This window comes from Rhamphochromis sp. 'chilingali' (genome assembly GCF_963969265.1).
Source record: "Rhamphochromis sp. 'chilingali' genome assembly, chromosome: 20".
NCBI lineage: Eukaryota > Metazoa > Chordata > Actinopteri > Cichliformes > Cichlidae > Rhamphochromis > Rhamphochromis sp. 'chilingali'.
The window spans coordinates 27,318,040-27,342,197 of NC_137947.1; positions in this window are offsets into that span (position 1 = coordinate 27,318,040).

Below are 24,158 nucleotides of genomic sequence, written 5' to 3' on the forward strand. Positions count from 1 at the left end.
TCTTAGTGAGGACTCGAGCAGCAGAGTTCTGAATGAGCTGTAGTTGTCTGACTGATTTTTTAGGTAGACCTGTAAAGATGCTGTTACAGTAATCAAGCCTACTAAAGATGAATGCATGGACTAGTTTTTCCAGGTCCTGTTGAGACATCAGATCTTTTATCCTTGATATATTCTTGAGGTGATAGTAAGCTGACTTTGTTATTGTCTTAATGTGTTTTTCTAAGTTTAGGTCTGCATCCATCACTACACCCAAATTTCTCGCCTGGTTTGTGGTTTTTAGATGTATAGATTGAAGTTCTCTGGTGACCTGTAATCGTTTTTCTTTGGCGCCAAAGACTATTACCTCAGTTTTGTTTTTGTTTAGCTGGAGAAAATTGTGGCACAACCAGTCATTGATTTCCTCAATGCATTTACCAAGAGCCTGTACAGGGCCTCGGTCTCCTGGTGACATTGTGATATATATTTGTGTGTCATCTGCATAGCTGTGATAGTTTATTTTGTTGTTGTTTATAATCTGTGCCAGTGGGAGCATGTAGATGTTAAACAGAAGGGGTCCCAAGATGGAACCTTGGGGAACTCCACATGTGATACTTGTCTGCTCAGATGTGAAGTTACCTATTGATACAAAGTATTTCCTGTTTTCTACGTATGTTTTGAACCAGTTTAGTACAGTTCCTGAAAGACCTGTCCAGTTCTCCAGTCATTTGAGTAATATGTTGTGGTCAACTGTATCAAATGCTGCACTGAGATCCAGTAAAACTAGGACTGACATTTTTCCACTGTCTGTATTCAGACATATGTCATTAAACACTTTGGTCAGAGCGGTTTCAGTGCTGTGGTTCTGTCTAAAACCTGACTGGAAGGCATCGTAGCAATTATTCTGTTTTAAGAAGTAACTGAGCTGTTGAGAAACTGCTTTTTCAATGATCTTACTTAAAAACGGGAGATTTGAGATCGGCCTGTAGTTGTTCATTTGTGTCTTGTCAAGATTGTCCTTTTTCAGTATAGGTTTGATTACAGCAGTTTTTAGTGATTCTGGAAACACACCTGATAATAAAGAAAAGTTGACGATCTGTAACAGGTCTGACTCTAAAGTCTTTGAGACCTTTTTGAAAAAACTTGTTGGCAGGACATCTAAACAGCAGGAGGAGGAGTTCAGTTTACCTAAGATGTCCTCCAGGTCTTTGCTGTTAATAGGTTGAAACTGTTTCATGGTGTTTAAACAGTTTTTTGGTGGACACAGTACATATCCTGGATCTGCTGTTGATGTACCAATTGCTTGTCTAATTTTTTGGATTTTTTCAGTGAAGAATTTGGCAAAGTCATTGCAGGCCATGGTCGAATGAAGTTCAGCTGCCACTGACACAGGAGGGTTTGTTAGCCTGTCAACTGTAGAAAATAAGACCCGAGCATTATGGCTGTTTTTAGTGATGATGTCAGAGAAGTAGGACCTCCTTGCATTCCTCAGTTGTAAATTATAATTGTGAAGTTTCTCTTTATAAATGTCATAATGAACCTGGAGGTTTGTTTTTCTCCATCTGCGCTCAGCTTTCCTACACTCTCTTTTTTCTTTTTTCACCAGTGTGGAGTTTCTCCATGGAGACTTTTTCCTTCCAGAGATAACCTTCACCTTAATGGGAGCAATAGTGTCCATTACATTTAACATGTTAGCATTGAAGCTATTGACGAGCTCATTGACTGACCCTCTGGGCAGGTCAGGTGTTAATGGGAAGACCTGGTTAAAAATTGCACTACTGTGTTCAGTTATACACCGTTTTGTGATCACTGTTGTTGATATATTTGTGTGGGCTGAGATTTTACTTTCAAAGAAAACACAGTAATGATCAGACAGGCCCACATCAGACACAGTAACCTTTGAAATGCTCAGGCCTTTGGAGATCAGTAGGTCAAGAGTGTGTCCTCTATTATGTGTGGCCTCTGTTACATGCTGAGTCAGCCCAAAGTTGCCCAGAGTGTTACTCAGGTCTTTAGTCCCTTTGTCCTGAGGGTTGTCCACATGAATGTTAAAATCCCCAGCAATAATTACACAGTCAAAATCAACACAGATCACAGACAGCAGTTCACTGAGGTCATTAAAAAAGTCTGTGCAGTATTTGGGAGGCCTGTAAACATTAAGAAACACAACTTTGGATGGGGCCTTCAGCTGTAAAGCCACATATTCAAAAGACTGAAAACTTCCAGGAGATAGCTGCTTACATTGAAATGATTCATTAAATAAGACATATATCCTTTTAAATATTAACTTTTTTTTTAATTTGCATTTTATCAAACGCTAACACTGTTAAAAACATAATTATAAATTGGGCAGTACAAATAATATAGTAATACAAATAAACTGAAAACCAAATAAGATGTCACATCACACAGGTATACATAACTATACATCTCCACATATAAACATATTATCAGTGTTGGGGAGTAACGGAATACATGTACCGCCGTTACGTATTTAGAATACAAAATATGAGTAACTGTATTCCGTTACAGTTACCGTTTAAAAAGGTGGTATTCAGAATACAGTTACTGTGTTGAAATAAATGGATTACACTGCGGTACTTTCCTGTTTCATTTTGTCGCGGGTCAGGACTGTTTGGGTTTTGTTTGACAGCTACGTTCTTTTGTTCCAGGCGGCAGCGTTACGGTTGCCATGGTTACAGGGCGACGCTCTCTCTCTCTTTCTGCGACTGTGTGTTTCCTGGGTGAGAGAGCGCCTTTTCGTTGTTGTTGTTGTTGTGCTAAGCTAACAGGCAGAATGCTACAAGCATAGCTCTAAAGAATGTAGCATCATTGGCAGTATAGTCCGTGTTGCAGGGAGAATGCACTGCCATACACGTTATGTGTCTGTGAGCGCGAGGAGGGAGAAAAAGGCGAGTGGAAAGGTACGAGTTGTCGTCGAGGAAAAACGGGAGCTGGAAACATGTAAATATAATAATAACCACTGCAGCCAAGAAGAGTGCCTGACGAGCCCAGTTGTAAGTAAGCTATTAAGACTCGACTGTACACCGTGTTCGTGTTTTCCTCCGAAAACAATAAGTTCCGTTGGAGCAGTCTTTCAACGCCTCTCTCTGTCTCTCGCAAGAAAAATTGACCCACACAACAAAGTAAAGCTATTTTTCGGCTATGAGCCGACAGGGACCCCGCCGTATTAGTCAGAGGTCCCTTTACTACAGTTCGGAGTCGCGGACCTTCAGTAATAGTAATAAATCACACAGCAATAGTACATTCACGTTGTTGTAAAAAGCACGATAATATATTAAGTAATCCAAAGTATTCAGAATACGTTACTGTCATTGAGTAACGTAACGGAATACGTTACAGAATACATTTTGGGGCATGTATTCTGTATTCTGTAACGGAATACATTTTAAAAGTAACCTTCCCAACACTGCATATTATCTTCATACCTCCGGGAAAGATGAAGGTCGTCGCTCAATTCATTGAACAGGAAAACATCATCTGCAAAAGCAGAAGGGAATTGGTGAAAAGTCTGACCTATTGCCAGCAATGCAAACCAAGCTCTTACAGGAGACGAAGAGCCAATATCAACATGTCAAATAGCACATGTACACGAAGAACCACTCTAGAAGACATCCTGAGACACAAGTAGCTAGGAAAACGTCTTTATCAACTAAATATATTTCTAAATATTTTTAAAAATAATTGATCTAGTGTTTGTCTAGTGTTTCAAGACCAGCACATTATAATCTGTTAGATTCAACGGAGAGTCAAAATCTCCTGTCCCATACTCAGGCATAGAAATTTCAACGTTAGAGCTCACCCTCTGCTCTTCTTTTTCAAAGAACTACCACTACACCAGCACTAAACATACTTAAACAAAATTTAAAATATATATTGTTTTGAAGAAGAATGGCTCAAAATATGAGAATAAAGTGTGGAATACCAACATACGGAAATGTGGAACTGATTTTACCTTCTACATCTGCTCCAGGTTTTCCTACAACTCCTGATATTTCTGTTTTCTCATCCTTCTTCGACTTTATGTTGCTGTCTGAGGGATTGTCATCACAGCTCTGGTCTTCTCCTCCTTGTCAACCACCACTACATGTGGTTGGTTGCAACTCTGGTGCTGTTGGTTGTGATAGACTCCTGCCTCTATGGATCTGGTGCTTAGGGCTTGTTCTTGTGCTACTATGATCCTTCCCTGTGTTGTCTTTTGGGCCATCTTTTTCTAGCCACTGTTAAGATTTCTTTATTCACAATTTCCTTTATCTTTCAGTGGAACATCTAATGCATGGACTTAGTCGTCCATGATTGTTCCTGTTCCTCAACACTGTTGCAGCAGCTCATCTCAGGGGGCCATCTCCCCGATGTACTGTATTCTGAAACTTACGGGACTAATCCTCACCCTTCCTCTTTCTGTTGCTCATAGAGGCTCAGGGAGGTGTACCTCTATATACTCCTATATAATGTATTTCTTATATTTGTCATATTTATATGTTTGTGTGTGTGTGTGCGTGTTTGTGTGTGTGTGTGTGTGTGTGTGTGTGTGTGTGTGTGTGTGTGTGTGTGTGTGTGTGTGTGTGTGTGTGTGTGTATCCTTCGCTTGTCCAATATGTCAGAAGACTCTGACATCATGATTAGGTTATGTTTGTGTGTTATGTGTGAGCGAGTGTAGTTGGTGGTCACTTATGTCTGGCCAGCTGATAGAAAATCAATAGCATGAAGAAGCAGCACACAAGTGCCACAACCATTTTTAGTCCACACATCAACCACAACAGCATGTCCAAGTTGAATCTTCATGTTTTACTTTGTGAATCCTTCTCAGTCATGTGTCAAATGATAAATGACACTTGTGTAAATGAGGTTATGCTGTACATGGGACGAATGCAGTAAAGATGAAGAGCTAAATTTTACAACCAGTTGAGTCATTTGTCTCATCTGACACATGGTACGAAACCTATCAGTCAGCATTTGAAAATCTTCATTTTTCATGTACAATTACAGGAAGGGGTAATAAAAAAACAATGAATAATTAGAGAACATACTGTTATCAAACCAGCTGCAATGTCATTGGGGTTTTTTTAGCCTCCTGAGAACCAGCCTATTCATTTACGTCCTCTGTAATGGACATTTGTTTTTATTCTATATCTTTTGACTTATTTGAGTTATTCTGGTAAGTCCTGATGTACAAAATAGAAGACATCCTGGGCTTTCTATTGATATCTAATGCATTTGGGTGGCCTCTTTTAGCTCCAAAGAGGATGAAATCACAAAAAAAGTTCAATGGGAAGATTCATTTTTCCTGGGTTCTCAGGAACATGGATATCTTAAGCATTGCCAGAGTATTTACAATCACCTTATGGAATATTCCAGTTGTCTGCATACTGAGTAGTGTAGTTGAGCATACTTCACAGTTGATTTTTTCAAGTACAAAACAATTCTCCACTGGAGAGTGCACGTACTCATGGAAGTGATAATCTCATGCTTGTTTATAGTTTTCTTTTTGCAGTTGTGTAATGTAGTTTCCAGTTTTTTGTGTGGCCAAGAACAATGTATTAACAGACAACCATGACTCTGGAGATGAATGAACTTCTGATTATCATTGTTGTTTGGGATTCTTGTTCAAATATTAATAAAAAATGTGTTCCTCTAATGGTACACTATATGCTGAACAGGACAATGAAATGTGGGAAAAAAGTAACTCTCTGTCTCTTAACACATTAGAAAAACACAAACAAAAGAACATAATGAGAATGTTAGTTTGCTATATTTTAGAAACATATATACAAAAGCAAACGCCTTCTAAGGTCATAGAATATGCATTCTCCCTATAGTGGCAGTCAGGCGTGAAGCCCTCCACCCTGCAGAACTGATGGAGCCATGAAATAGACATCAAAGACTTCTGGGTTGTTTCTGGGTGTTTCATCTTTGTTTTACAGATTTACTATCTGCAGCTATTTCCTAGTCCTACTTGAATTTGTATTCACATCTTGTCTGTGGCTGTCTTTCCATTCACATGTCTTGACCTCTATAAAGCTTTGACATTTTAGTCAAATAACATGGACTACAATTTCCTGTTTCAACACTGTGGCACCTAAATCAATGTGGGTTAAAGATACAATACGTGATTTATTCAACTAATCTAAATGAGTGTGAGGTTCCTTCTCATAGGAAGAGGAAGCTGCTGAAGTGCAACAAGATGGCTTGAAGGTAAGAAAAGAACACACACATATGCATGTTTTTACACATAATCTTAGTGTCACTGTTCACTATTGTCAGATGTTATCCTTTCTGACATGCAGCAAGTGTCAAGAATGGCATTCTGAATTCTCACATAGAGCTCTAGTAAGCAACTTCTAGAAAACGTCAAGGCTGCAGTGCATGTATGAAAAGGTTTTAAGGTCAAATTCTAAGCCTATGGACCAGGGCAGACCAGATTTGCATGACTTAAATAAGTGAGAAATCTTTGCAGTTGTCACAAACCTCTGTACATTACCACCCACTTTTAGTTCCTTGCAAACTGAGACACTGATTTTGATGGTCAGAAGAGCAATTTGCTTTGAGAGCACAAACAGCCATGTAGCTAACTCTGTCCCAGAGGGAAATGCAATGTTGGAAGTACAGACTGACTGAGGCTTTCATGTTTGGTCCAGCTGCTAAAAGCTCTGGATGAAATTATCTCCTCCTCCAGATTATAGCATTCATTTCTTCTGAAAAGAGCTAAGTGTGAAAAGAGAAGGGTGGAGTGATGAACAATAAAAGAAGAGAAAGCAGTAATGATCTGCCAAAAATGTATTCATCTGAAGATGTCACACACATCTGTTGCTAAATGTATGGAATGAATGGTATTTAAATGTTTATATGTGAAAAAGGGAGAAGAAGAAGGAAAGAGAGATGGGCAAAGTCAGAACAGATGTGAAAAGGCTAAATCGCACAAATGGAACACGAAAGAAAGAAAATCATTTATAGTTGAAACGCTCTCACTTTGAATGAACTATTCTTCATTTGTCATCACAATGTGTGTCCTCATTTAAGTCAACAAATCTATCTTCTATTCTGTTCTCTACAGTTTGGACTCCATTTCTGTCAATTGTCTGTTTCTAACCATTTTTATTACAGTAAGACCCACTCCTGTCAAATCCCTGAACTCCCCACATCCCTAAATATAATCCTATCCCTTTATATTTAATACTTATAGAATATAAAAGGGATCTCTCAATTTCATTAACATGGAGAACTGGAATTCCAAATGAATCCATAGTTAAACAAACACAGAGAAAGAGGGAGGGCTTCAGCGAACAGTAAACTCAAGGACCAGATGCATCTCTCAGGTCCTGTGTCAGCTCTTTGCTGGATTTATTTTATGTTCATCTGCTATAAGGTTTAGGTGTAGACCTTTCCTTTTTTGCTGTTCACTTGTCCGACTCAAATTTAACTCAAATTTTTTTTAAGGACACACTTCTCATCATGATGAAATATGGCAGGTTTTCAGCTAATGCAGGAGCTCTTTGGAAAATATGTGGAATTTTCAAGGACTGCTGCGCAAGACTGCCTTTAAATATAACAAAAGGAGGGTTGGTTTAAGACTTCTGCACAGTACTATGAGTCTGAAGCAAATGTAAATTGGATGTCTATACTGGTTTTAAGACAAGGTTAGATGTTATAGGTTATTTAATATTTGTGTCTAGAGTATTGCACTTGCAACAGTTTGGAAATTTTTATAGCTTTATACAAATTTGAAGATGAAATAATATTTTAAGGAGACTCCAGCATGGGAGGTTCAGCTGGCCTGATACTTCAGATACTTCAGAAGCTTCACTTTTGAAAATGTGCATAATTCTTCAATTACAACAAACATAGAATCACACTTTGCATAAAGAGTGTTGCTCTAGGGAGATACTATGCACTGACTGAATAACTGTCTTAATAATACAGCTTTGAGAAAAAACAGCATTCTGTCAATGTGGCTGAATATCTTCCAACATGGATAAAAGGATCCCGTTGCCTACAGTTGATTATATAGTTCCAAAATTATATAGCAGATATTTCTGAAATGCTCACTCTTTCTGTCTTTGTAGTATGCACATACACAGTTTTTCTGTTTAAACCCAGCCAATGATGAATGACTGACAATTTCCATGGAATACATACATGGATCCTGCTGGGACTTCCAAGACAGCCTTTCTTGACACGGAACCATTTTCCTTTAGCCAAGCGTTGAGTTTTGAAAACGAATCAAGCAAAATAACAGATTTTTGTATGTTTAGGTGCATAATTATTTGTGTGCATATTTTCATTGTTCAAACATTTAAAGGCCAAACTGTATTGCTGTCAGTATGTGTGAATGCATTATTCATGTGGATGGATATAGTCTAGTCAGGGGTTCGGCAAAGATATTAAATCTGTAGAAGTGCTCTTTTTGTCCTGTTGCAGTTATGTCATTTGTCCCCTTTTAACTGTTGTCTCTCATATTTTCCCCATTGCAGTCCATTTGTTGCGTGTGCCCTCACCACCCCACATCTGTCATCTTTTCTCCTCGCTGTTTCCCCCCTCTCCTTGTGGACTTTTGCAGATGTCAGATCATACAGTCTATGCCTCACAGAAAAGGACCAAATTCCCGTTGGTTTCACCATTACATATCCAACAGGAGCGTGTACTGTGTGCAGAACCTAAAACCACTGTTAGAAATGAATGAACATGTATCAGTGACAAGGACTAAACTATGATTGCGTAAGAGGTCATACTGTCCACAAAACAAGTGCTGAGGCTTTCATTTTATAATCTGTTGAGGTTTTCTTGTGTGAAATGGTAATTGTAGTTTAGAACTGTGATCTAATTTTATTCTTTTGGTCTAACTTGCTTACAAAACTGAGGAAAGACTCACTAGCTTAAATAAAATTAGTGAATGAAGGAAAAAAAATTCGATTTCAAAATCTGATTTAAACTTTTTCTATTAGCTGCAATATTTGTCCAACTAGGTTGTTTTGGTGCCAGATGACCAGTTTTGGAGATATTAATATCCAGTATCACAGCAAAACGCATAATGGCCAAGCTGGTCCACAGTTTAGATGTCACGCTTTGCCTCATACTTTCCTTGGTTGCGAGAAACTTGTTAGCTTTAAATACATTCTCTCCTCCTGCTGGTACTGCAGCTTAAGCATGGTGTATCCATATCATGTCTAAGAGAGGCAAAGTGTGAAATTCACATGGTAGACCAGCGTGTTTTATACACTTTCTTGTGACATTGGGTTCTATATTAAGTGGTAAAGATGCCTATTGTCATTTGAAAAACTCACCAGTGTTTTTTTTCAAGAAATTATGAGTTGTTGTTTTTTTTCTTAATGCTGTACTACATGCTAAGAGATGTGTAGCCTTTACGGGTTTTAAACCTATGCTCCTTGAAGGGAGGCTGAAAGGAGACCATCATGCTATCTAAGCTCCACTAGCTTAGCCTTTACTGCTCTGAAGTCTGTTACACTCTGCAGATCATTATACACATAAGCAGATATGTGTGGAAACAAGGGAAGCAGTACCAAATAAACAAGCAAACTGTGATTTATCATTTTCACAGATACGCATTTCTTTGTTAACCACTTTATCCAACATTTGTGATGTAGAAGTGTCACATTGTAGTGACACTTTAAATACCTTCTTTAGCACATTAACAAGTAAATCCTTCAAAGAGAAGATTCAGATAATGAAGGAGGCTTTAATAAAGCAGGTAAATTCATCAGGTGCAGGCCCAGTTCAAGAGTGGATTTTGAGATTTAGGGTCATCTTCTCTGCTTTCCTTTCTGTAAAACTCATTGCCCACGATTGTTGTCAACAAGTGACTATTTTCTTTCTACTGAACTACACCAGTCAGCCGCATCCCTCTGCAGAAGTATTCTATTGCACCATTAATTAAGACTGTAAGAAAAGAAACATTCATACATGTAATTGCTAACGTGAAAGCTTCTTCAAGTAAGGTGATCACTGGAGCTGTCTCCTAAAAGACATTGCTGCTGAGGTTTTTTTTTCTTTTCACAGAAGTTATTGTAAGTTTTGAGTGTCATTTGTCCCATTTTATTAAAGATGAGGAGCAATTTCAACAAGGTAACAAGAATTACAATAATTAAAGGACCTTGAACATCTGGGTTATAAAAGTGCAGTGGAATGGGGCAGCACAGTATGGTATGGTGGCAAGTTGTAGAGAGAAGTATGTCAGTGTAACATTAGACCATTACACTAATCCTTCCCATTTAGACACACTTCAAAGAAGCGGTTAAAAACTTAAGCCCAGAGGGGTGGTCCAGTGTCAGGGCAGTATTTTGTATGTGCATGTGTGTGTGCGTGAACATTGTTGCTATTATGAGTGTTCATCTGTTGTGACGTTAAAGTCTGTATTTGTTGAAGACGTGGGTTGATTTTGGCAGAAAGGTGAGGACTCGACCCCTGAGGTTAATCCTAAATCTTAACCATGGAGAAATTTGATCCATAGCACACACACATACATCCACATATGGAGGGTGCAGAGGAAGCAGCAGGGTGCCCAGACGTTATTAGCAGTATTTTTAGCTTCGTTCAAGCATGCGTCAAACAAAGACTGGCTTTCACATGCCCAGTCTGGCCTCCCTGTCTCCCATTTTCTTCCCTCCCCCGTCCGTCTCCTTTTCTTATTTTCCTTTCACTCCCCCCTGTCATTATCGCCGCCTTGGCCTTTTTCTCATGTCATGTTAGTTTTTTCTAACTCTCTCCAACGTATCCCTTTTCCCTCCTTCTCTCCATCCCTTGAGACCCATTCATCTAACAGTACCTTAATAATGCCTGCTTTTCCCCAGTCCTCCCTGCAGTCACAACTTTCTTTCTCCTTCTTTCAATCGGTCATCACCACAACCCAGCAGCTCAGGCTAAATAAACACTGGATGCACAGCTGGTGATCAAGTTTATATTCCCCTTTCAAATCTCTCCGTCTTTTCTTCGCTTTCTTCTCATTTTTCCTTCAGTCTCATTAATCCCATTTTTAATCAGTCTATGTTGTAACCAGCCAGAGACATTAAAAAAAGAACAAGTTGTTGCATTTGTTGCCATATTTGAAATTCAGCAGAAAACTAAAAGTTTTGTCTTTTGGTTTGAGGACACTGATTTTTACTGGAGGCCAGCATTAAAATAAAGATAGAATCTCACTGTGCTGTTAAGTGCTACTGTTTTAGCTTTAATGGCTTGGCTTGAAAAGGCCAGATATTCACTACACCTATTTTAATTAAAAATATTGATAAATACACAGTGTAAGATACGTTTGTCTTCTGGAAATAAAGCTTAAAAATAAAAAATGGCACAGCTCTTACTTTCCAAATACTCCAAAATTATTGTATGAAATCATCTGTCCTTGCAATTGAGGATATGACACTGTTAATAACAATCAAAAAGCAAACAAACAAACAAACAAAAAACTGATCTGTATCAAACAATTGCCACAGACAAGCAACCGCTCTAATGAAGGAAATTTTCATGTTTATTTAATGTAGGAATTATTTCAAAATATGATTTTTTTTACCTTGTTTTCTAGACATAACCAGTGAGAAACTATTTTGAATTGCACCCAATCTATTGTCTTCTGCTCCTTAGCGGTTGTGCGATTGTGCCATTCACTAGACCCACTTACTTTCTAATGTGAACTTTTGTAAGTCTTTGTTCATCCTTATGTTGGAAATGCTAAAGTGGTTTCCTGGTGTGTTTGAAAATGATCATAATGGATTAACCATGTGTCAGAAAGTGATACCAAAAGTTAAAAGTAGGCAGCAAGCGAGTTTTTTTTTGCCTTGCTAAAGTGAGTCATATCAAATATTGTATATAAATGCAGTCTTTGCAGGGGATACTTTTGTCCATCGCTTTAGAGAACATTATGAGCCATGGTTTGTAACCTAAACCTTGAACCTATTTAAATACATCAACTTATCAACACATGCATTTCTACAAGATGTAGGCATATACCAAAAACTGAAATACAATATGGGAGACATAAATATATCAGTCACACTGACTCAGACGTACTTTAAAGATAAGGCTGGATCGGATAAAGCTGCCCATATCTCAACTCACTAAGTCCCAACCAGGCTTAGCCGTCTCCATGGAGTGTGTGTACATTTGAAAGAGATCAAGTGTGTGTGTGTCCAAACTTACCCAAAAGTGTGTGTCCCTCCCTCTTATTCTGTTTCAAAGGGAGTAAGCTGAGAGGTGTCACATCATAAACAAGGAGCTGCAATAAAACCCCTGACAATCACTGGAGCATAGTTCAGCAGGCTTAGCCATGTTTTTGATAGGGCTTTCTTTGAGAATAACATCTTTGCAGTATTACCAGGACATGATTTATTAATTTAAATAATTTAGTCTATATACATCTAATTATAGCACTTCCTGGCATGTTCCCTTCTTAAAATATTTATCAGTGCTAAGTTCATGTTTGTCCATTTAAGAGGAATGTGAAAAGGATCATTACTAGGGAATGTTGGTACTGAATGTCATTTATAGCACTTTTAACACCCCAGCAGTGTCCAGCTGCAGAGGTGTTAAAGATACTGTGCTATTAACTGGAATGGTGTCCTGGTGTTTGTTTCACTACAGTTTGTCTCCTCTGCTCATGAGAGTCTGTTCCACAAATATAAAAACAATATATTTCAGTAATATTTATTTATAAAAACATATTTAGAACTACCTGGATACAATTGATCCCTGTGTGAACAGGTATCAGACTGCAAATCAACTTGAGCATAGGTCCTTTACAGGCATTGTAGGCAGATAGAAAGTTATGTTGTGTTAAATATGTTCAAAACAAGATGCAGTAACAGTATATACAGAAAAGATTAAAGACATGTGCTTCTTTTTTATTTTAGAAAGGTAATTATTAAGTTAATTCAGACTGAACGGCCAACATAAAACTGATAGAGATGAAATTTTACTTACAATAATACAACACAGAATCTTTGTAAAGACTGTGAAGAATGTCACCTTCTGATTGGCTGTTCATTTTGGAACACAAATTCTCATTTAAACTCTAATTGAACTGAAATTGCAGTTCATTTGTGCAATAATGATTCACATTTGTGATAAGCCTTAAAGTTGAAATTGATTTCTTCATATAAGTACAATGTGAACTTCTTTGACCTCAATCCTGGAACTTTTAAGATAAAATATTTCAGTGAACATTTTACTGCAGTTTTAATGAAAACCAAAGTTAAGATCACAGTATGATCGGTTCGGCCTTATGTTACGTGGGTCACCACTGCCAGGGTCTGGTCATAAGCCAGTTGTCCAAAGTGCAGAATAGATATGTGTGTTGCAAACACATCAACCACCACAGCCCTAAACAATGGCTTTTTCCTAGAAAGCATATTATTGTAGTAATGCATTACTATATACAAACAAAGGAATGCAAAGTTCCACAGTATATGAATCTAAATCGTTTGATTGGTTACTCACTACCAGCTACAGCAGGATATTGTAAGGTATAAGAGTACTATTATGAACTCCTAAAAAAGAGTTGTGACAGAGCTGGGATGAATGGAGGAATATTTCAATAAAATGGCTAAAAATCCTAATGCAACACTTAAACCCCCTGAATTGAAGCTGAAACTCAGCATTTCTGTCATATCTTTATTTTTTGACTGTAAAACTCCAATGTGCCTTGCAAGAGACTAGTAACCTCTCCAGACTGTGCCCCTATCTTACACACAATGTCAACAGAGACAAGCCCTCTGCTACACATAACTGGATAAATGGTTAAAAAAAATGGACAGAGAGAGGCCAAAAATGCAATTGTGTCACTGGGCAAAAACTTATGGATCTAAATATACGTATTGTTGAAATAAATACATCTAAATGTTCACTGTTCATCATTTGGTTAGTAAATAGGTGGTTATTTAAATGTGAACACATTGTAGAATTTTTTTTTTTCATCAATTTTGCTGATTTGCAAAATTGATGTCTCATAAAAATAACTAATGATAAAATGTGTTGTTAACTGCATCATTGAAACATCCCCAGATTTTTCTGCACACTTTTTATTTTGAGCAGTCACATTAAGTTGTTTACAATTCACCCTATAGTTGCTCCATCAGTCGATCTACTTTTTGGGTCTCAGCTATGGTCATGGCATTTTCTTTTCCCATGTTTCAGGTTTTCTTTTTCCAGGTATCTGTTTGGAGTTCAGATAGAAACAGCTGAGTGAAAATAGTCAGCTTGAAGTGATTTGGACATCTGATTAGAATGCCTCTGGGATGCTTCACTGTGAAGATATTCTGGGCAGATTCAACTGGCAGTACACTGCAGGGCAGATGCATAACATGCTGCCGGGATTAGGTTTTCCGTTTTGTCTGGGAGTGCCATGGGATCCCCAAGAAGAGCTGGAGGAAGTGGCTAGGGAGTTGAATGTCGGAACTATCTTGCTTGTTTGCTTGTTGCCATCGCAATGTCAACAAGCAGAGCAAAATGAATGATTCCTACACAAGTGTTTCCATATTTGTATGTGTGTACACTTAATGCTCATAGTTTAAAGTGTTATAGATGAAATGCATTTCTGTTATTTACTAAAAACTGTTAGCAGTCGTACAAATACCATCTATAAATATGTCAGTGTGAGGGTTAATAAAGAAATCCACATTTATATGAAGTGATAATCATCTCATCTTGCAGAATGATTCCCTGTCATGAGTACACATGTAAGCTAAGCTAAGAGACTTCATCACAAACAAAGCAATGAAGCATGAAAAACAACAAGACACTAACTCCCACCACCTTCTGTCCAAATCACACCCATTTATATCCCAGCATGCATCAGTCTGCTCTCATTCACTTCAGTTATGTCCCAAATGTGGCAAACAACCATCATTTTATGGATATCGCAAAAGGCCTGTGGGGAAATATGTAGTTTAGTAAAAAATGCAATAATCAAGTTGGGAAATAATTTAGGACACACAGGCACAGGCACATAAAAGCAGCAAATTCACACAGACTGATTTAGACATAGATAGACATACACGCTCATTTATAAAAGCACACACATTCTTCTTATTGCTCTATCATCTGCACACACATGCATGCACACACACTCAGTTGTTTCCTTAGGGGGAAGTTTGAGAATTCACACACACACTGCTGTGTGCTTGCACTGGCGCACGCACACACAGACACACACACTCACATTAAGACATGAAAAATCCTCATTTATTCATTATCCAACTCCACCAAGATATTATTCTTTTATGTGAGCTGATTAAAATTACACAGCATCAGGAAAATATAATAGAGCATTTGTTTTTCTTTTATAATGATTAGTTCAACTCGGCAATTAACGGGCACACAGTCACTGTTGGAGGAATACGTTTTGGTTAATTGAAGGAGCGAAAGAAGAAATTGTGCTCAATCTTCAGAGTCCAGCTGGGAAGAAAAATTCAAGAGGGAAGAAGAGCGTAAGGAGGGGGGGTTGATAGCTTGGCTGGCTGGCTGTGATTTTAGATGTGATTGCTTAGTGATGTGCTTTATAGATTGTAGACATCCACTATGATAATATGTAACAATAAAAATGTTAAAATAGTTACTGTGCAGTACTAGTACATGAGAATTACCCGTGGCTACGTAGAATGTGCAGTGTATGAGGACCATGCACAGATCAGATTTACTGCAAAATATATTGGAATACTTGTGTTTACCTGCATCACCAAACTTATGAAGGGTAAGGTATTGTTTTAGGGTTTTAGTTTTGTTTTTACCAACCTCTTGTATGGGTACGTAACATCTCTAGACTGTTTTAAGTAATATACAGTAAGAGACACTATCAAAAGATAATTTATCTGTTTTGTATTTAATTAAATTGGGTTATTAAATTAACTTGTTACTGGACTGAAACAGTCTTTAAAGTTACTGTATAACATTTTCACTGCTAGATGTCATTAAATTGAAGATTGCAGTCAACAAAGTTCTGCTTGCCTCCCATTTCAAGTGCTTAATCCTAGTTATGGCGGCTGCTGCAGGACAAACATGTTTTAGTCAGAGATCAAACATATTTAATTTAGACTGTGCCCCATAATGTAAGAACAATTGATCTCTATTTATTCTGAAAGATGCAGTAAAACTTTGTGAAATTAGTCCAGTGGACTCTGTGAGTGCAAGAAGCTCAGTTCCTACCGCTGACAGCGAACTTTTCTGTCGACAAGACTCCTTTTATCGTCTCTGTTAGCTGCTAATAGCCGATACTAGTGAAACAGTTTTTGAAGTGAATGTAACTTTGCTAGATTTGACACTCAGTGAATAAACTCTTATCCAGTGTAAGATGTATTCAAACTGTTATCAGTGGGAAAGTGTGGATTTTCTTTAGGACAATTAAACCTAGCATTAACTGATATAATATTAGCTTATAATCAGTTGTAGTTTTGCTTAGCAGCGTTTGTCAGCTGTCCGAAGACGAAAGGGTCCTGTTTCTATTCTGCTGACAATAAGCAACTGCAACAATTTTAGGAGAAAAAAAATATGCATGTTTATGCACAGTTCCATGTGTCAGAGGCTTGAGCTATTAGAGATGAGGCTTGAGATGAGGAGGAACAGAATACCATTTTCTTAAGTAGAGTTGTCGCATTCATTTGCGTTTTCATTTCTTTGGTTAAGAGAACTGCTTCTCCAACAATAAAACACAGATACAATCCTTCATATCTTGAGTCTGAAGGTGCAGACATGAATTGAAATATCCCTCTAATGGCCATCCTCTGTTGTCATGGCTATTGATCAGTGGTCATGACAATTTGCATCCACTATGAGACTATTACAATTTGTTCTTATTGATAATAACCTAATATGAATATTCAATTGGAGGTAATCAAATATGGTGCTTTTGTTTTAATCAAAAGTACATTTTTTATCACTTCCACTAGCACAACACTGTACACTGTCTAAACATATTCCTTAAATGGCAGTGAACCAGTGAAATTCCTCTTCTTAAAGCCAAATCAAATCATTAACACTTGACAGAAAATGACAAGATGCTTTACAATAAATTCTCATCCCTACACACAAATGAAGGCAGATTCCAATTACTCACTGCTATTCGAAACAAACTGATGGTGTCTTGACCATGGATGGTTTGGCATGGATTCAGGGATCAAACTGGCAGCCTTTCTTCTGATGGACAATTCTCTCTAACGCCTAAACCACTAGTGCCTCAATATAACATAATAAAAGATTTCAAAAATGTAAATCCGGAAAATAGTAAGGTAATGAACAGAAGAAAAACAATATATGGGTAGAGAAAAAGACAAGTGTAAAAGCGACTGGAGAGATAAAACAGAAACAGACTGCGGGGAAGAGAACAGAAGAGAAAATAGCAGAGCTAAAACTGTTGTCTCATTCTTGCTAATGATTTCACATAAAGGTCAACATCTGAAGTGTTTCTCCCTAAAAATGTCAAATGCCCAACAACTGATGATTTAACCACCCCCTAAAAAGATCCAACAGCAGTGATGAATAAACTTTTACCAAATGCCTTATGACAGCAGTTTTCTAAGGCTATGAATTAGCCTCAGATAGTCACTTATGAGCGATGATTTTTGAGTGATTTAGGACACTTTATTCTCAGTGTCGTGGGTACTTTCATCCAGATCCCCTCACAGCAGAAAGTTTCATCTGCTCCTGATTGGTGCAGACTTGTTTTGAACGGCATGATTCGGAGACTGTTCACTCGTGTTAATGAGCCTTATGCATCAACTAGCTATGATTGCGTCACAGTATTTACAAATTACTCATTATCCCTGGGCAGCATAAAACGATGAAATCACAGAGCAAATGCATTCTGAGGGTAACTCCTTATTAGAGAAAAAAAACCTGAAATGTGAAATGTCTTTAAGAGCGAAACATGTTAAATGACCTAATAAAATTCATGAAATAATTTCAAATTTACTTAATTCTTTCTACATCCTTGTCCCATTAAAATTGCATAACATAATTTATTTCAAATACTGTACATCCTGATTAAAACTTCCTGTTTTGTTTTTCACAACTCATTGCTTCACTTAAGGCCAAACGATTAATTTACTGGTGGCCACTATTCTACCAAGGATTTTTTAAAGTTGCTTTAAGAACATGATGTTGAACATGTTCATCTGCTTAAGCACAACAATGTTAATAATATGAGGAGGTTACTGTCATTTTGGCAAAAAAGGACCACTACTATAAAGATGGTAGCAAAATGAATAGCATTATAGGAAAAGGACCCCAAATATTACTACAAAGTGAACATTTCAATAACAAAATCTATAAAATGTGCAGTTTCAGTATGTATCATTATGTTTAATGTAACTGCCTCTTAAACAAAATATCTCCTTTATCTTTTATAGTTTAGGAAAACAGAGGTATTATCATTCATTTATAATCAAACTCACTTCCTATAGTTTCACTTTTTATTCCCCCACTCATATCCAATTAACTCTACATAGCCTAGTTTTGTGTGCATTTTAAAGGGTTGTAATAGTAGAAGCTTTCATGTGTTATGTGATTAAACATTCTTAATAACAGAGCACATCAAGAACCATGAACCAAATGGTTGAAAGCTAAAACTCACTGTCTACTCACATGTCTGTTTCTGTGTGGGTCTGTGCCTGAGACAGTGTGTGTGACGGGGTTCTGACAGGTTCACACTTGTGTGCAATCATATTTATGTTTATGCATGTATTTGTCAAATGTGAGTCTGCTGTGTGTGTGTGTGTGTGTGTGTGTGTGTGTGTGTGTGTGTGTGTGTGTGTGTGTGTGTGTGTGTGGGCAGCGTGATAAAACGTGACAGATCTGAACGTGTGTAATACAGAGAGAGATGAGGTGTTGAGCTGTGTGTCCTTTCATAACATGGATAGTTTTGAACATTGTTTCTCTCTGAACTGCATTAGAACTGTAAATCTGATCTGGTTGATTTTCACCATTTTTTTTCCTTCTTAGGTATCTTGTGAAAATGAGTTTTGTTCCTCCTCTTCTCTTTTTTTTCGACTGCTCTCCTTAGGTTTTGCGACAGCAGAGCATCTGTTTGTACTTCACCCTATCCCTTGGATCGTCTTCTGTCACACTAACACTATGCATACATTTCTTTTCTACATATTCCAAACACACCTTTGTCATTAGCCTGTATATCATTCAATTCAATATGGAAATGATCTGCATGGTTGATATGGTGATATTTTACATCTTATGCACTTTCTGGCTAAATAACCTCAAAGATGGTTCGGATTTGAGTCAGAAGTCATACCCATACAAACTTTGGCTAAATATAGATGTTGGAGTTTGAGGTGCAGGTGTAATGTAGTTTTAAAACCTACCCACATGATACAATACTCAGCAGAAAAAAATATATATCATCAGCACATCACTTTTACAGTTATAACACCTCTTTTGCTGTCCTTTTAGTTTCTTATTCTGTATTAATTATGTTAACCTATATGCGTGTTTACTTTTCCTGTGCCAACAAAACTTCCTTTATTTTCTGCTTTGTAGCTATTTGTCTTCTTCTCATCTCTCTTACCACACAGAAAAGCACACAAACAGGACTTGTTAACAAAGAGACAGACCCAGAGTGATTGACTCAGCAGGTGAGGAGACAGGCTGCCAATAAGGATAACTCAACAAAGAGCCTCGATTCAACACTTATAACAAAACCCACATATGTTACACCAATTACCTTGGACAGATGACTGTAGCTCTGTGAGAAGATGAATGAACTTGACACAAAACAACTGATCTTTGCCAGATCAATAATGCTCGACCAAACTCTATAATTCCACCTTCAAAAATGAAAGTAAAAGTGGAATCATATGGCATCAGTACTGTCATGGTGAGGCACGAAACAGACCCAAAGATGCAGACTCGGAGGCTAACTTGAAGAACCAAAGGCTGAACTGTATTTAGGTTGCAACTGCAAACCCACAGCAAAAATGAAAATCAAGGCTAATTGAATCCAGGAAGTACTGCAGCAAAACACCAAAGCAAACAAACAGTACAACACGACAAAGAGCTAAGGAAACCTGAGGGCTTAAATACACATAAGGTAATCAGGGAAAGAGACACAGCTGGGGAACCCAAGGTGCAGGTGAACAAAATCAATTAACAAGCAAGAGGGAAGCAAAACTGAACACAACGTATACAGGACAAGAGACTATCAAAATAAGACAGGAAACTAACACTGAGACAGAGACTAAGACACGTGAGCTTGACAGGCCAAAGTAAACACAAACAGAAAACTGACTAAACACAGGAGATATCACTGAACACAGACTAGGCATGGGGAACAAAGGAGGATAGGGTAAAAGCAAGATCAGAAGATCAAACAGGAAACTGGGTCCATATCAGAAAACACTGGGTACAAAACCCAGGATCATTAAAAATACTGAAAAAATTAATCACTTCTGCACCTTTATTGCAGTCATTGTTTAAAAAAAAAGAAAAAAAAATTCCACAAAATTAAATAAAAAGTTTAACCCTTGCCCTTTATAACCTTTAAGAACTATGACAAGAGAGAAGGAGAAGAGATACAAAACCAGTGAACTAAGATTTTGTGTCTGTGTATTAACAATCTATCCTAAAACTCAACAAAAAGCCTTAACATACTGGATAACTTTAGTTAGCTGGTATTTACAATTTCCAGTAAGAAAAAAATCTCCAACCTTAATGGATTCAACCTTGCAGCCATGTTTAATGGTAACTTGGGATATAGTTAGCAGTCTCCCTTGTTCTCTTGTTTGCTTCAACAGAAGTTTCCAGGGACTCCAAATGACTATAAAGTATTTTACCCTGAGTCTTTCTGTCTCCATTTTGAACAGCGCTTTCTCCATACTCAGATAATTTACCTGTTTCATTCAAATTTTGACCATGATCACAGTAAACAGTACTCTCAAAGGAAATATAATTTCTGAGTCAGAAAAAAAAGTGTATTCGTGCATTAAATCTCTGCTTGAAACAGCTAGAAAGAAAGAAAACTGTTTTTAGGATGATTTAGACATTTAAAGACATCTTGAAACAATGTCCCCAGATTTGTGTGGGATACACTGACTCATATTGTCATAAAACCAGCTTAGCTTTGTTTAGAATTTACATGTGTTATACCAAAGGACTTGGAGACTCTTACTGTTAGTAAAAAATGAAGAGGTCTCCTCTAAATTTCCAAATAGGCAAATTCTAGCGTCTGATCTATGATACCTCCTGGCACTTAAATTTAAATGCTAATGCCTTCAGTTCTGAACCGATAGACGACAATCTTAACTGGCAAGCCAACTGACTTCTGACTGCAATATCCACTACAAGGTGAAGAGCTGCGAGAGAAATGTTTAACCCTAAACATTAGGGGAAAACAAACCCCTAATGTTTAGGGGAGAACAGGTGTGAAGTTTTTCAGGCAGTTTTGGAGGCACAATGAATACAGAATATGCTGCATTTCAGAACTAGTTGAGAAAGCTAAGGCAGAGAAAGTGAACAAGACATGCTGTCACTCTGCCATTATCAAGAAGGTGCCCTTGGGCAAGGCATGTCCCCAGTTGAGCAAGGAGAGTCCCCAGAAGCTTCAGCAATGATTTTTATTGGCCAAACGATAAACAAAACAGCAGGCAACCATTGGGCCTGACTGAGTATAAACACATGCCAACCTCCATCTGCTCCAACAAATTACTGGGTGTTCTCACTGAACCCGCCTGGATAAATAGGAACACAATGAAATATTTACATGGCTGATCCCGTCACCATTTAGCATCACGTGTTGTCATCCTTCACTCGAAAGATATCACAAAATGAACAATCTGTTAGTATCTTTTAATTGAAAAGTATCATAATAAATAAAAAGATACAGATAAATTACTCATTACATACTGCAGAAGTAAAATGTAATGAGCTTAGGCTTAAAGCTTAGACTTCACTCTACACAGATATGAACTAAAGTGTGGATCTGAAAAAAATGTCCACTTGAGGCTGCCTGTGGAAATCTGTGGATTTTTCTCAGAGATGATATTTTGCTAATATTAATGAATACAAATAAAGAATGGCTAACTTTATGCTGCTTGGTCCGGGGGAACACTGACATTTTTTTTTTGTTGAAGGGTAAACTTGAAACAAGCTTTGTATCACTGTTGATATATTGTAAATTGGTTTATCTGCCACCTGTTTTAAGGTCTAGTAGAGTGGGCAAAAGCCAGGGACAAAAGACAGGATGCTTTTGAGCGCCTATTGGCAAGACTGACTTGAGGAACAAATACAGAGAGACATTCAGTCAGGATTTGTGGACTTTTGTCACTGTCTCAGTCATTATCGGCTTCTCACCACCTCTTCCTGACTTTCCCTTGCTGTCTCTTTTTCTCACATTTTCAAAGAAAATCGTATGTAACCGGGGTGCTGGAGAGTGTAGACACTGTCCTTTAAAATTTGTCTCTCTGTCATTTCTCTCTCTTTCCCTGCCCGTGAAAGACATTTTCTGTCTTTTTCTCTCCTCTGTCTTCTTGTCAGACACCTCTTTACTCTTCTTCTCTTGGTCTCTGGCACGTTGAAACTAAATGGGAGACAGAAAGTGCTCTTAAACACTACAATGCATCAGTTCACTTGTTTTCGGTGCAACATTACACTGCTGGTCTTTTATGTAAATCGCTACATTAAGCCCTTCACTCTGACATTTCGTTACAAATGCAAGAACACACATACACAACATTTTTAGTCTGTTATGTAAAGGGTCATTACACTGTTCCTAGATTCAACAAATAATGGCCTATTGTTCAGCTGCTGGGCATAAGTACACAAACTCAGCAAGATGTAGAGTAATCAAAACCCAGCGTTTGATCGTTATGTATGAGTTAATGCTTGACAAATTCACATTGTGGGTTTATTGTGTATATATGTCATAAGTACAGTAAATATTTAAACAGTGATACAATTTTCATTATATGGCCTATTTATAACAACCTGCTGGGTTTTACATCAGATGGTTAAACTATGATTGAAGTTCAGACTATTTGCTTTAATTTAAAGGGTTTAATGAAAGTGTTACAACGACCATTTAGAAATTAAATTTTTTTAAGGTAAAAAAAATGGATGATGTTGGATTTCCAACAATAAAAGAACCTGTCCAATATTACCACATTACATATCAAATTACCATTAATGTGAAGAATTAATACATCAAGTGTAGTAGAGACTAATTTACATGTAAGCTAATAACTGATTTCAATTGTTATACCAACTTTACACTGTCTAGTATAAAGACGATATACAGTATACTGTTGGTGTAGGAAAAGGAACTCAGCCGAGATGGCTGTGAAACATCTGCTTACATCTTATTGAATGATTTTGTTGAATTCAGTTTCAATTCAATTCAATTCAATAAAACTTTATTGATCCTGAAGGTTGACCCCGAAGGAAATTGGGTGTTGTGTAAATCTACAAAGATCAGCAGGTCAGCTGAAAATCTACTGGAGCTCACAATATAATTACTGTGAGCTGTTAGTATTTTCCCCACACTGAGCTACTACAACAGATAAAAATAGATAGGAAGGTGTCCTTTAAGGAGCTACTATTAACTTACTTTGAGTAAATTTCAGAGTAAATAAGTTGAATCAGTACTTCAACTTTTACTGGAGAATTTTTACAACACAAGTATCTGTACTTCTACTTAAGCACAGAATGTCTGCACTTTTGCCACATCTAGACAGTACTTTACAGTGTAACTGGATAATGAGCAACCCAAGAGTTTTTGAAGGCAAATCAATGGAACACAGTAATGGCCAATTCAGTCACCTGATCGCAATTAAGGCAGATAGGCCCACAAACAAGCAGAGCATCATGTGGCCTAAGGATATTAGACTTCAGGCAGTTATTGACTGTAAAGAATTTTAATCCAAGTATTAAAAACAATAGGTGTTATTAAAGGTATGCAATTTGGTCTAATTACTTTTTATCCTCTGAAAATGTCTAAACATTTAATTCAACACTTACCTAACTGTAAATCTTACACTTTGCTGTTCATCTGTGGTGAGTATAGGCTGTCAGTCCACTGTTTACCTCAGCTGTCAATATGTCCACATCTATTTATGGTGTAAAACGTTGTAATAGGAATGAGATACCAGCTGATGAGTCAGTGAAGCTCACTTTTGTCCAATGATAGTGATATTGAGGTGAGTTGTTGAGGGTATGTTAAACTT